We start from the raw sequence: 12081 nt of genomic DNA on the forward strand, positions 1-12081 counted from the left end.
CACTCCTAACGTGTCCTCTTCAGTTAGCCAACTGTTCTTTTTGAGTAAGCACCTCCTCCCCATGGTCTTTCTTTTCTTTTCTTTTTTTTTTTTTTTTGAAGGCATTTTTTTATTAGTTGCTCATGACAATACAATGATCTTGACATATCATACATTTGATTCAAATGGAGTATGAAATCTCAAGGCTGTCTTTTCCTTTTAGTCTCTATTAGCAGTATTCTCATCCACTCTTAAGCCATATCTCCTCCAATTATATCATTCCTTCATTCAGTTTATCTCTCTCATAATATTCATCTCCTTGAAAATTTTTAAGAGTTCTTATAACTTTTATCATAAAACGTCAATTTCTTAACACAATAACTTCTGCAAATGTCTTTAACCACATTCCTGGTACAATTTTTCTTCTCTGCCATGGACTCCATGTTTGTTGACCTATATCTTATTCCATGATTATGCTGTGCCTTCTGACTGAATACCATGTACCTGCTTGAGATATAAGGATGATAAGGTTGCTGACTCCTTTGGGAGTTTGTAATCTATTTCAGAGGACAGTTATATAAACAATCATTATACCAATGTTAAGCTCAATGATTTAGATATTGACAGGAAAACACAGAAAGACACAGCAGTGATCCCTTTTCCCTATCTGGGGAAAGGAAAAATATAAGACTTACCTATGTGTATGTGGCAGTGGGTAACTGTGAGTTTTAAGGAAGAGAAGGAGTTAGCTGTATGAAGAGAGGGAATAATGATAAGGGAATTCCAGAAGGAGATAGTATGAGCACAAACTTTTAAACATGAAGCAATATGGATTATTTGATACTCAAAGTCAAAGCACAATAGTACTAGAGTAATAGGAAAATTATGAAAATCTTGTGTACTCTGTTAAGAACCTTAAAGTTTTTATTTTATAGGCTGTGGTATATCATTAGAAAGACAAGGCAGCAACAACATCAGAATTGTATTTTAGGAAGATAATTCTAGTATCTGAATTAAAAGTATATTTGAGGAGACAAGATTAAAGAAATATAACCTATTAAAAGGCAGTTGCACTAGACCAAGCCAAAAAACAAACAAAAATGATGGAGGGATGAACTAAAGCAGGAGGCATAGAAATATTTGTTATATAAAATGGACAGAACATTCATATTTGTAGAATTTGTGAAGTAAAGCAGAAAGAAAAGTCAAAAAAATTCTAGATCATGTGACAAGATGGATAGCAATACCTTTTCCTGAGTTCAGAAAAGAAGACTGCTTAAGACTAGTTAAGACCCTATCTGTGAATCTGCCCAAGGTAAATGGCTCACAAGTAGCAGAGCCAGATGATCTGAGTGAGAGTTATTGCTTATTACCTATACTAGCTCCCATCCTCTGAGCCTGAAGAAAGTGAGAGCAGTCATACCTGACAGTAAGATGACAATTCTGATGTGATAAGGATTAGGGTTTAAGCAGTGACTTGATGAAAATATGGTAGTTTAGAATAGTGGTTAAAGATAATGGAAGAGGAAATGTTCAAAGACAAGTAAAAGATGAACTATAAAACTGAGGTAAGAAATATTGGATTTGCATTATATTTAGTAATGATGATAATAATAATACCTAACAATTGCAGAGCATATTCTATGTCTTAACAATGTTTATGCTCTTTACTGTATAATTGGATTCTCACAACAATTCTATGAGATAGGTACAGTTATTATCCCCATTTTATAGATGAAGAAACTAAGGCATATAATGGTTAAATAATTATCTAAGAGCAATAACTAAAGTAACATAGTTGTTAGATTAAATTTAGGCAGTCTTCTTCCACATCTGTGTTCCTACCCCTGTGCCTCTCAACATGGAATGATAAGACTTTGTGTAACAGTATAATTTTCCCCAGCCATATTTATCTAGGAATAAGAAAGGTAAAGGTGCTTTAAAAACCTGATCCAGAATTGGTAAAATAAAAGGGGTACCACAGAGATCAGAAGATTGACTATTGATCTAGCCCAAGAAAGGAATAAAGGAAATCAAGAGGGGCTGAAATATGGAGAAAAGATAGTGCCTACAGAGGTCTGTGAGATTAACAGCATCCTTATCCCATCCCTCCTCCATCCCCTTTAATCCTTCTTATCTACTCCACTTATCTTTATTTTTTTATTCCCCCTATTCTCCTTATTTTGAATTAGTTTCCACGTATCAGGGGCTGGGGATGTGGCTCAAGCGGTAGCGCGCTCGCCTGGCATGCGTGCGGCCCGGGTTCGATCCTCAGCACCACATACCAACAAAGATGTTGTGTCCGCCGAGAACTAAAAAATAAATATTAAAAATTCTCTCTCTCTCTCTCTCTCTCTCTCTCTCTCTCTCTCTCTCTCTCCTCCTCCCCCTCTCTCACTCTCTCTTAAAAAAAAAAAAAAAAAAGTTTCCACGTATCAGAGGAAAAAAATGATCTTTGACTTTTGGGGACTAGCAAGGTAATCTCCAGTTCCATCCATTTACTGGCAAAGGCCATAATGTCATTTTTCTTAATGGCTGAGTACTCCATTATGTGTGTGGAGTACATACAGACAAACACATCACATCATATAACATCATATTTACTTTATCCATTTATCTGGTGAATAGTACCTACGTTTGTTCTATAATCTGGCTATTATAAATTCTGCTGCTATAAACATTTGTTTGGCTATGTCACTGTAGTATGTCTTAAATCATTTGGATATATATCCAGGAGTGAGATAGCTGCATCATATATTTCCATCCCTAGTTTTTTGAAGAATCTCCATGCTGCTTTCCAGAGTGGTTGCACTAATTTACAGTTGCACAAACAAGTATGAGTGTACCTTTTTCTCCACATCCTCACCAACATTTACTGTTACTTGTATTCCTTTTAAAAATATTTATATACTTATTTTTTATTTGTTCTAATTAGCTATACATAACAGTAGAATGCATTTTGACACATCATACATAAATGGAGTATAACTTCTCATTCTTCTGGTTGTACATGATGTAGAGTTACAAAAGTTGTATAATCATTTACACACATAGGGTAATGATGTCTGATTCATTCTACTATCATGCCACTTTCATAACCCCTCTCCTTTTTTCCCTCCCCTCTGCCAAATCCAAAGTACCTCTGTTCTTCCCTACCCCCTGCTTATTGTGAATCAACATCCACAAATCAGAGAAAACATTCAACCTTTGATACTTTGGGATTGGTTTATTTCACTTAGCATGATATTCTCCATCTCCATTCATTTACCAGCAGATGCCATAATTTCATTTTTCTTTAAGGATGTGTAATATTCCATTATGTATTTTTTTTAAAGAGAGAGTGAGAGAGGGAGAGAGAGAGAGAGAGAGAGAGAGAGAGAGAGAGAGAGAGAGAGAGAATTTTTAATATTTATTTTTTAGTTCTCGGCGGACACAACATCTTTGTTGGTATGTGGTGCTGAGGATCGAACCCGGGCCGCACGCATGCCAGATGAGCGCGCTACCGCTTGAGCCACATCCCCAGCCCCTCCATTATGTATATATGCCACAGTTTCTTTATCCGTCATCTGTTGAAGGGCACTTAGGTGGATTGCATAGTTTAGCAATTGTGAATTGAGATGCTGTAAACATTGATGTGGCTGCATCACTGTTACATGCTGATTTTAAGTCCTTTGAGTATAAACTGAGGAGTGGAATAACTGGGTCAAATGGTGGTTCCATTCCAAGTTTTCTAAGGATTCTCCATACTGATTTCCACAGTGGTTGCCCCAATTGGTAGTCCACCAGCAACATATGAGTATACCATTTTCCCCATATCCTTGTCAACATTTATTGTTGTTTGTATTATTGATAATTGCCATTCTGACTGAGAATTTCAGTGTAACTTGATTTGCATTTATCTAATTGCTAGAATTGTTGAACATTTTCTCATATATTTGTTTATCGAGTACATTTTCTTTTGTAAAGTATCTTTTCAGTCCCTTAGCCCATTTATTGATTGGGCTATATGTTTTTTCCTTGTTGAGTTTTTTGAGTTCTTTATATATCCTGGAGATTAATGTGCCTGTGGTAAAGATTTTCTCCCATTATGTAGGCTCTCTACATTTTTGATTGTTTCCTTTGCTGTGAAGACTCTTTTTAGTTCAATACCATCCCATTTATTGATTCTTGATTTTACTTCTTGTACTTTAGGAATTTTGTTGTTGGTTCCTAAGCCAAAAAGATGGAATATTGGGCCTACGTTTTCTTCTAGTAGGCACAGAGTCTCTGGTCTAATGCCTAGATACGTGATCCACTTTCAGTTAAGTTTTGTGCAGAGTGAGAGATAGGGATTTAATTTCATTTTGCTACATGTGGATTTTCAGTTTTCTCAGAACCATTTGTTGAAGAGGCTCTCTCTTCTCCAATGTATGTTTTTGGCACCTTTGTCTAGTATGGGATAACTGTATATATGGGTTTGTCTGTATCTTCTCTTCTGTACCATTAGTCTACATGTCTGTTTTGGTGCCAATATTATGCGGTTTTTATTACTATGGCTCTGTTGGAAAATTTAAGATCCCGTATTGTAATGCCTCCTTCTTCACTTTCTTTCTAAGGATTGCTTTGACTATTCTGGGTCTCTTATTTTTCCAAATGAATTTCATGACTGATTTTTATATTTCTATGAAGAACATCATTGGAATTCTAGAAGGAATTGTATTAAATCTGTATAATGCTTTTGGTAGTATGGGTATTTGGACAATGTTATTTCTGCCATGAGCACTGGAGATCTTTCTGTTTTCTAAAGTATTCTTCAGTTTCTTTTTTTTAGTGTTCTGTAGTTTTTATTGTAAAGGTATTTCATCTGTTTTGTGAGATTGATTCCCAAATATTTTTTGAGGTTACTGTGAATGGGGTAGTTATCCTAATTTCTCTTTTAGTGAATTCATCGCTGATTTATAGGAACGCATTTGATTTATAGTTGTTAATGTTATATCCTGCTATTCTGCTGAATTCACTTTAGTTCTACAAGTTTTTTGGTGGAATTTTTTTGGATCTTCTAAATATAGAATCATGTCATCAGCAAATAGTGGTAGTTTGAGTTCTTCTTTTTCCATTCATATTCCTTTAATTTCTCTCTTTTGCCTAAATGCTCTGGCTAGAGTTTCAAGGACAGTGTTGAATAAAAGTGGTGAAAGAGTGCATCCTTCTCTTGTTTCAGTTTTTAGAGGCAATGCTTTCAATTTTTCTCTATTTAGAATGATGTTGGCCTTGGGTTTAGCATATATGTTTTTAGAATGTTGAGATATATTCCTACTATCCCTAGTTTTTCTAGTGTTTTGGACATGAAAGGATGTTGTATTTTGTCAAATGCTTTTTCTGCATCTATTGAGATGATCATATTATTCTCGTCTTTAAGTCTATCAATGTGATGAATTACAGTTATTGACTTCCACATGTTGAAATAACATGCATCTCTGGGATGAATCCCACTTGGTTGTGGTGCACTATCTTTTAAATATGTTTTTGTATGCAATTTGCCAGAATTTTATTGAGAATTTTTGCATCTGTGTTCATCAGGGATATTGGTCTGAAGTTTTCTTTCCTTGATATGTCTTTGTTTGGTTTTGGTATCAGAATGATATTAGCCTCATAGAATGAGTTTTGAAGGGTTTCCTCCTTTTCTATTTCATGGAATAAAATGAAGAGTATTAGTGCTGACTCTTCTTTGAAGGTCTTTCAGAACTCAACTGAGCATCTGTCTTGTCCTGGGCTTTTCTTGGTTGGTAGGGTTTTATGGCATCTTATATTTTATTGCTTGAAATTGATCCATTTAAATTGTGTATGTCCTCCTGATTCAGTTTGGGTAGGTCATATGTCTCTAGGAAATTTCTTTGTCTTCAAGATTTTCTATTTTATTGAAGTATAAATTTTCAAAATAGTTTCTGATTATCTTCTGTACTTCAGTAGTGTCTATCATGATATTTCTTTTTTCCTCATGAATTTTATTAATTTGAGCTTTCTCTCTCTTTCTCTTTGTTAGCCTGGCTAAGGGTTTATCAATTTTATTTATTTTTTCACAGAAATGACTTTTCATTTTGTCAATTTTTTAAATTGTTCCTTTTGTTTCAATTTCATTGATTTCAATTATTTCCTGTCTTCTACTACAATTGGTATTCATTTGTTCTTCCTTTTCTAGGTCTTTGAGATATAATGTAAGCTCATTTATTTATTGACTTTCTCTATTCTTTTAATGAATGAGCTCAATGCAATGAACTTTCCCCTTATAACTGCATTCATAGTGTCCCAGAGATTTTTTTATTATAGAGAGAGAGAGAGAGAGAGAGAGAGAATATTTTAATATTTATTTTTTAGTTTTCAGCGGACACAACATCTTTATTTTATTTTTTATGTGGTGCTGAGGATCGAACCCAGCGCCCCGTGCATGCCAGGATAGGGCACCACCGCTTGAGCCACATCCCCAGCCCATCCCAGAGATTCTGATATATTATACCACTGTTCGCATTTACCTCTAAGTATTTTTTTTTATTTCATTCCTGATTTCTTCTGTTATCCATTTGTCATTCAATAGTGTATTATTTAGTCTCCAGGTATTAGAATAACTTCTATTTTTTATTTTATCATTGATTTCTAATTTCATTCATTTATGATCTGATAGAATGCAAGGCATTATTTCTATTTTTTTTTGTATTTGTTAAGAGTTGCTTTGTGTCCTAACATATGATCTATTTTAGAGAAGGATCCATGTGATGCTGAGAAGAAAGTGTATTTGCTCATTTATTGAGGAAATATTCTATATATTAAGTGTAAGTTATTGATTGTATTATTTAGTTCTATAGTTTATTTGTTTAGTTTTTGTTTGGACAATATATCCAGTAGTGAGAGTAGTATGTTAAAGTCACTCAGTATTATTGTGTTGTGGTCTGTTTGATTCTTGAAATTGAGAAGGGTTTGTTTGATGTACATGGATGCTCCGTTGGTTATGTCTTGTTAATGTATAATTCAGTATGTTCTTTGTCCCTTCTGATTAACTTTGGCTTGAAGTCCACTTTATCTGATATGAGTATAGAAACCCCTGCTTATTTACAAGATCCATGTAAGTGCATAGGTATGCATCTGTTGTAATTTTGTACATTTGTGGTCCTATAAGCCTCTTATATTTGGTTTCCATTTCATTCTTTAGATTTGGGAAATTTTCTGATATTATTTCATTGAAAAGATTGTGCATTCCTTTGGTTTGTATCTCTGCACCTTCATCTATCTTGATAAATCCTAAATTTGGTCTTTTCATGGTGTTCCATAATTCTTGGAAGGTCTGTTCATGGTTTCTTAGCATCTTCTCTCCCTGGTCAACTCTGTTTTCAGGATTATATTGTTTGTCTTCATTGCCTGAGGTTCTGTCTTCCAAGTGGTCTGGTCCTTTGGTGATTGTTCTATTGATCTTTTAATTTGGTTTATTTTTACTTCATTTTGAGATTTCTGCTTGTTTTGTTGTTGTTGTTGTTGTTTGTTCGTTTGTTTTCAGTATTTCTGCCTCTTTATTGAAGTCATCTTTCACTTTCTGTATTTTCTCTCTGATGTCATTCCTTATATTGTTCTTTACTTTGCAGATCAGTTTACCTTTGTACATTCTAACCTCCCTCTCTGACATTTCTTCCACTGTGGTGTTGATGGATTCTGTTATTGGAGTATCTTGGTTTGTTTGGGGCAATTTGTTCCTTTGCATTTTCATATTGTTTGTGTGTCTACCCATCTATCACAATGCATCTGAGGCAATAGAGATTCTACCCAGTGGACTTATAGTGTCCCCGAAGATTTCTAGTACCTCACTCTTTAGGAGGAAATAAATAATATCAACCAATGCAAACAATATGCAGCATTAAACTAAAAAGTTCCTACTGTGATGTCTACAACATTAATTATCACAATTAACAAATTATATGATCAGTTATTGCCTATAATAAAAACAGCAAGTTTGCAAAAGGGTTTACAATTTCAAATGGTGGACAGGGAAAGAACAGAAGTATATAGGATGTGATCATTATGAGGGAGGAGAAGATAAGATAGAAGTAAAAATTTAAAGGAAGGTGAAGCGAGAACAATAGAAATTGGCTGTTAGCAGAAGAAAGGAGAATCAAGGGAAACAGGAGAAAAAAATATATAAAGTAAAAATTTAAAAAAAAATTAAAAAATAAAAGAATGCAAACAAAACTAAAATTTACTAATCAAACATCCTAGTTAACACACACACACACACAAAAAAAAAATAAAAACCTAATCCATGAAAAATAATTGACTTCACAAATGCTAGAAATGAGAAAAAAGCAGATATCAAAATGTATAAATGTCCATGAGCCATTAAGGTCACAATTAAACAGAGAAAAAGAATTTTAAAAAAAAATATATTGGTGAAAAATTAAAAAATTCTTTCCATTGAATCCAAAATATCCCCAGCTTCTCTTCTCAGCAGTTTTAGGTGGGGTCATCTAGTGCTTGCTGGAGTGAGGTGTAATTCCATAGGTGTAATTCCTGGAGACACGGTTTAGGCTTAGGCAGGTTCCAGGCTCTTTCCTGAATGCCAATTGGTCTGGAGATTTTAAATCAACACATCTTTAACACCCAGTACTTGCTGGTCCACAGTGGAAGACTGTACACCAGGGATCTCCCCTGGGTTCCACTTGTGTAGTGGGAGAGCCAATTCTGAGTCCCATACATCATGTGTAGACCCCACCCTTGCCCTTCTGAGTTTCTGACCACATGCATCTCTCCCAGAGGTCCTACAAGTAGTTGGATTGGAGTGGGAGGGGTAGAGCAAATGGGTTCCTGCAACCAGTTAGTTGTCTCCTGTGTAAACCTCTCCCCACATTTAATTTTTTCCTGATCACTTAAGCACACTCTGTGCTGTGCTGTGTGTGTTTCCTGGGCCTGTATTTCACGCCAAACACGGGTTTGCCAGAAATCAGCTCCCTCAGCTGCCAACTCTTACACCACACCTGAAAATGGTTCCTTCCTTTGTCCTCTACACACCGCTGGGAGAGATGGAGGCTTCTTTCCCAGCACATAGGTATGGTGCAACATGTCTTTCAGGTTTGATGGCAAAGTCCTTGGTCCCTAAATGCTCCATATCCAGATACACCTTGGGCCTATCAAAAATGCAGTTTCATTTAATTCCCTTATTCTTCTACTGCACTCATGGAGGGACTGCTCTGGCTAATGGTTCTGGCCTGTGCCACTGGGGATTTTTTTCCCTTATTTTATTGTATCTAACCTCCTGTGTCCCCATTCTGCTTTGAATATGCAGTTTTAAATTCCAGTAAAGTTCCCCCCACCCTTTTCTTTTTTTGTTCATCCACCTTGCAGAGAAGCTATCTGTCTGCTTTCTTGATTTCATACCACAGAGCATCCAGGAATGCAACCACTTCTGTTCTGCCATCTTAAAAATCCCTCTTACTTGTATTCCTGATCGTTGTCATGACTAGCATGAGATGAAATCTCAATGTAGTTGGATTTGCATTTCCCTAATGACTAGAAATGTTGAACATTTTTTCAAATATTTATTGACCCTTTCTATTTCTTTTTTTGACAAGTATCTATTTAGTTATTTTCTCCTTTTATTGATTGGGTTATCTGGTTTTTTTGGTGTTAAGTTTTTTGAGGTTTTTTGTATATTTTGGATATTAATGCCCTAGCTGAGGAGCAGATGGCAAAGATTTTCTTCCATTAAGTAGGCTGTCTCTTCATGCTCTTGTTTCCTTTGCTATGAAAAAATCTTTTCAATTTGATACCATCTCACTTATCAATTTTTTATTTTATTTCTTGTACTTTAAGACTCTTGTTAAGAAAGTCAGTTCCTGGAGACCCTCATTGTTATACAAAATTACATATAAGAGGATGTGAGGGGAAAGGGGAAAAAAACAAGAGAGAGAAATGAATTACAGTAGATCGGGTAGAGAGAGAAGATGGAAGGGGAGGAGAGGGGAGGGGGGATAGGAAGGGGATAGGAAAGGCAGAAAAATACAACAGACACTAGTATGGCAGTATGTATAAACGTGGATGTGTAACCAATGTGATTCTGCAATCTGTACACGTGGTAAAAATGGGAGTTCATAACCCACTTGAATCAAATGTATGAAATATAATATGTCAAGAGCATTGTAATGTTTTGAACAACCAATAAAAAAAAAGAAAGTCAGTTCCTGTGCTTAAATGTTGGAGTGTTGGGCCTTCATTTTCTTCTAACAGCTGCAGAGTTTCTGGTCCAATTTCTAAGTCTTGATTCACTTTTGGTTGAGTTTTGTGCAGTGTAAGAGATGGGGATTACATTTCATTCTACTATATATGGATTTCCAGTTTTCCCAGGCTCATGTGTTTAAAAATGTCATCTTTTCACCAGTGTATTTTTCAGCACCCTTTTATAGTATCTGATAATTCTATTCATGTGGAATTGACTCTGTGTTTTCTATTCTATTCCATTGGTCTTTGTGCCTGCTTTGGTGCCAGTACCATTCTATTTTTGTTACTACACCTCTATAGTATAATTTGAGGTCCAGTATTAATGATGCTTCCCACTTCATTTTTCTTGCTGAGGATTGTTCGGCTATTATGGGTCTCTTATTTTTTCCAAGTTTCATAACTGCTTTTTCTAATTTTGTAAAGAACATCATTGGAATTTTGATGGGAATTGCACTGAATCTGTATAACATTTTTGGTAATATAGCCATTCTGACAATATTAATTCTGCCTATTCAACAACAAGGGAGGACTTGTTGTGTGTTTCCTGGGCCTGTATTTCACGCCAAACACGGGTTTGCCAGAAATCAGCTCCCTCAGCTCCCTCAGTATTTCCTGGAATAATTTGAAGAGGATTGGTATTAGTTCTTCTTTAAAGTTCCAGTATTTTATTAAGAATTTTTGCATCTGTGTTCATCAAGAATATTGGTGTGAAGTTTTCTTATAAGGTCTTCTTCAACTTTTTTCTTTATTGTTCTATAGTTTTCATTGTAGAGATCCTTCACCTCTTTTGTTAGATTGATTCCTAAGTTGTTTTTTTGTTGTTGTTTTATTTTGTTTTGTTTGGGGAGCTATTATGAATGGAATAGTTTTCCTCATTTCTTTTTCAGCAGAGTCATCATTAGAGAATAGAAACATGATTTATTTATGACTTTTGATCTTGTATCCTACATCATTGTTGAATTCATTTATGAACTCTTAAAGTCTTCTGGTAGAGTTTTTTGGGTCTTCTGAATATGGAATCATATTGATAGAAACAGATAATTTGATCTCTTATTTTCCTACTTGTACCCTTTAATTTCCTTCTCTTGTCTGATTGCTCTGGCTAGAGTTCAAAGACTATATTGAATAGGAGTAATGAAAGTGGACATCTTTGTCTTATTTCTGTTTTTTGGAGAAAATGTTTTCCGTTTTTCTCCATTCAGTATAATGTTGGCCTTAGGTTTGTGATATATAGCCTTTACAATGTTAAGGTAAGTTCTTTCTATCCCTATTTTTTCTAGTGTTTTACACATGAATGGGTGCTGTACTCTGTAAAATGCTTTGTCTGCATCTGTTGAGATAATCTGTGACTCTTGTCCTTAAGTCTGTTTATGTGTGAATTATATTTATCAATTTCCATGTGATACACCAACCTTGCATTCCTGGGATAAAACCCCTTGATCATGATGCACTGTCTTTTTAATGTGTTTTTACATGCAGATTGCCAGTATTTTATTAAGAATTTTTGCATCTGTGTTCATAAAGAATATTGGTGTGAAGTTTTCTTATGTTGATGTACTTTGTCTGGTTTTGGTATCAAAGTGATACTGGCCTTGTAGAATGAGTTTGACAGTGTTCCCTCCTTTTGTATTTCCTGGAATAATTTGAAGAGGATTGGTATTAGTTCTTCTTTAAAGTTCCAGTAAAACTTGGCTGAGAATTCACCTGGTCCTGGACTTTTATTTTTTTTTTTTGGAAGTCTTTTGATAGCTGCTTCAATTTCATTGATACTTGATATTGATCTTAGTTTTCTATATTCTCATGGTTCAATTTGGGTAGGTCAAATTTCTCTAGGAATTTTTCAGTATCTTCAAGATTTTTTTTAGCTAA

The 12081-nt window shown here is 35.0% G+C and overlaps 1 protein-coding gene across 1 annotated transcript in view; it reads left to right on the forward strand.

The window, feature by feature from the left end:
* The window catches only part of COL24A1 (collagen type XXIV alpha 1 chain), a 421320-nt gene that overhangs the window by 294719 nt on the left and 114520 nt on the right, over positions 1-12081 (forward strand). The gene's annotated exons all lie outside the window — the stretch shown is intronic.

Source organism: Spermophilus citellus (assembly GCF_964194105.1).
Source record: "Spermophilus citellus genome assembly, chromosome: 9".
Classification (NCBI taxonomy): Eukaryota; Metazoa; Chordata; class Mammalia; order Rodentia; family Sciuridae; genus Spermophilus; species Spermophilus citellus.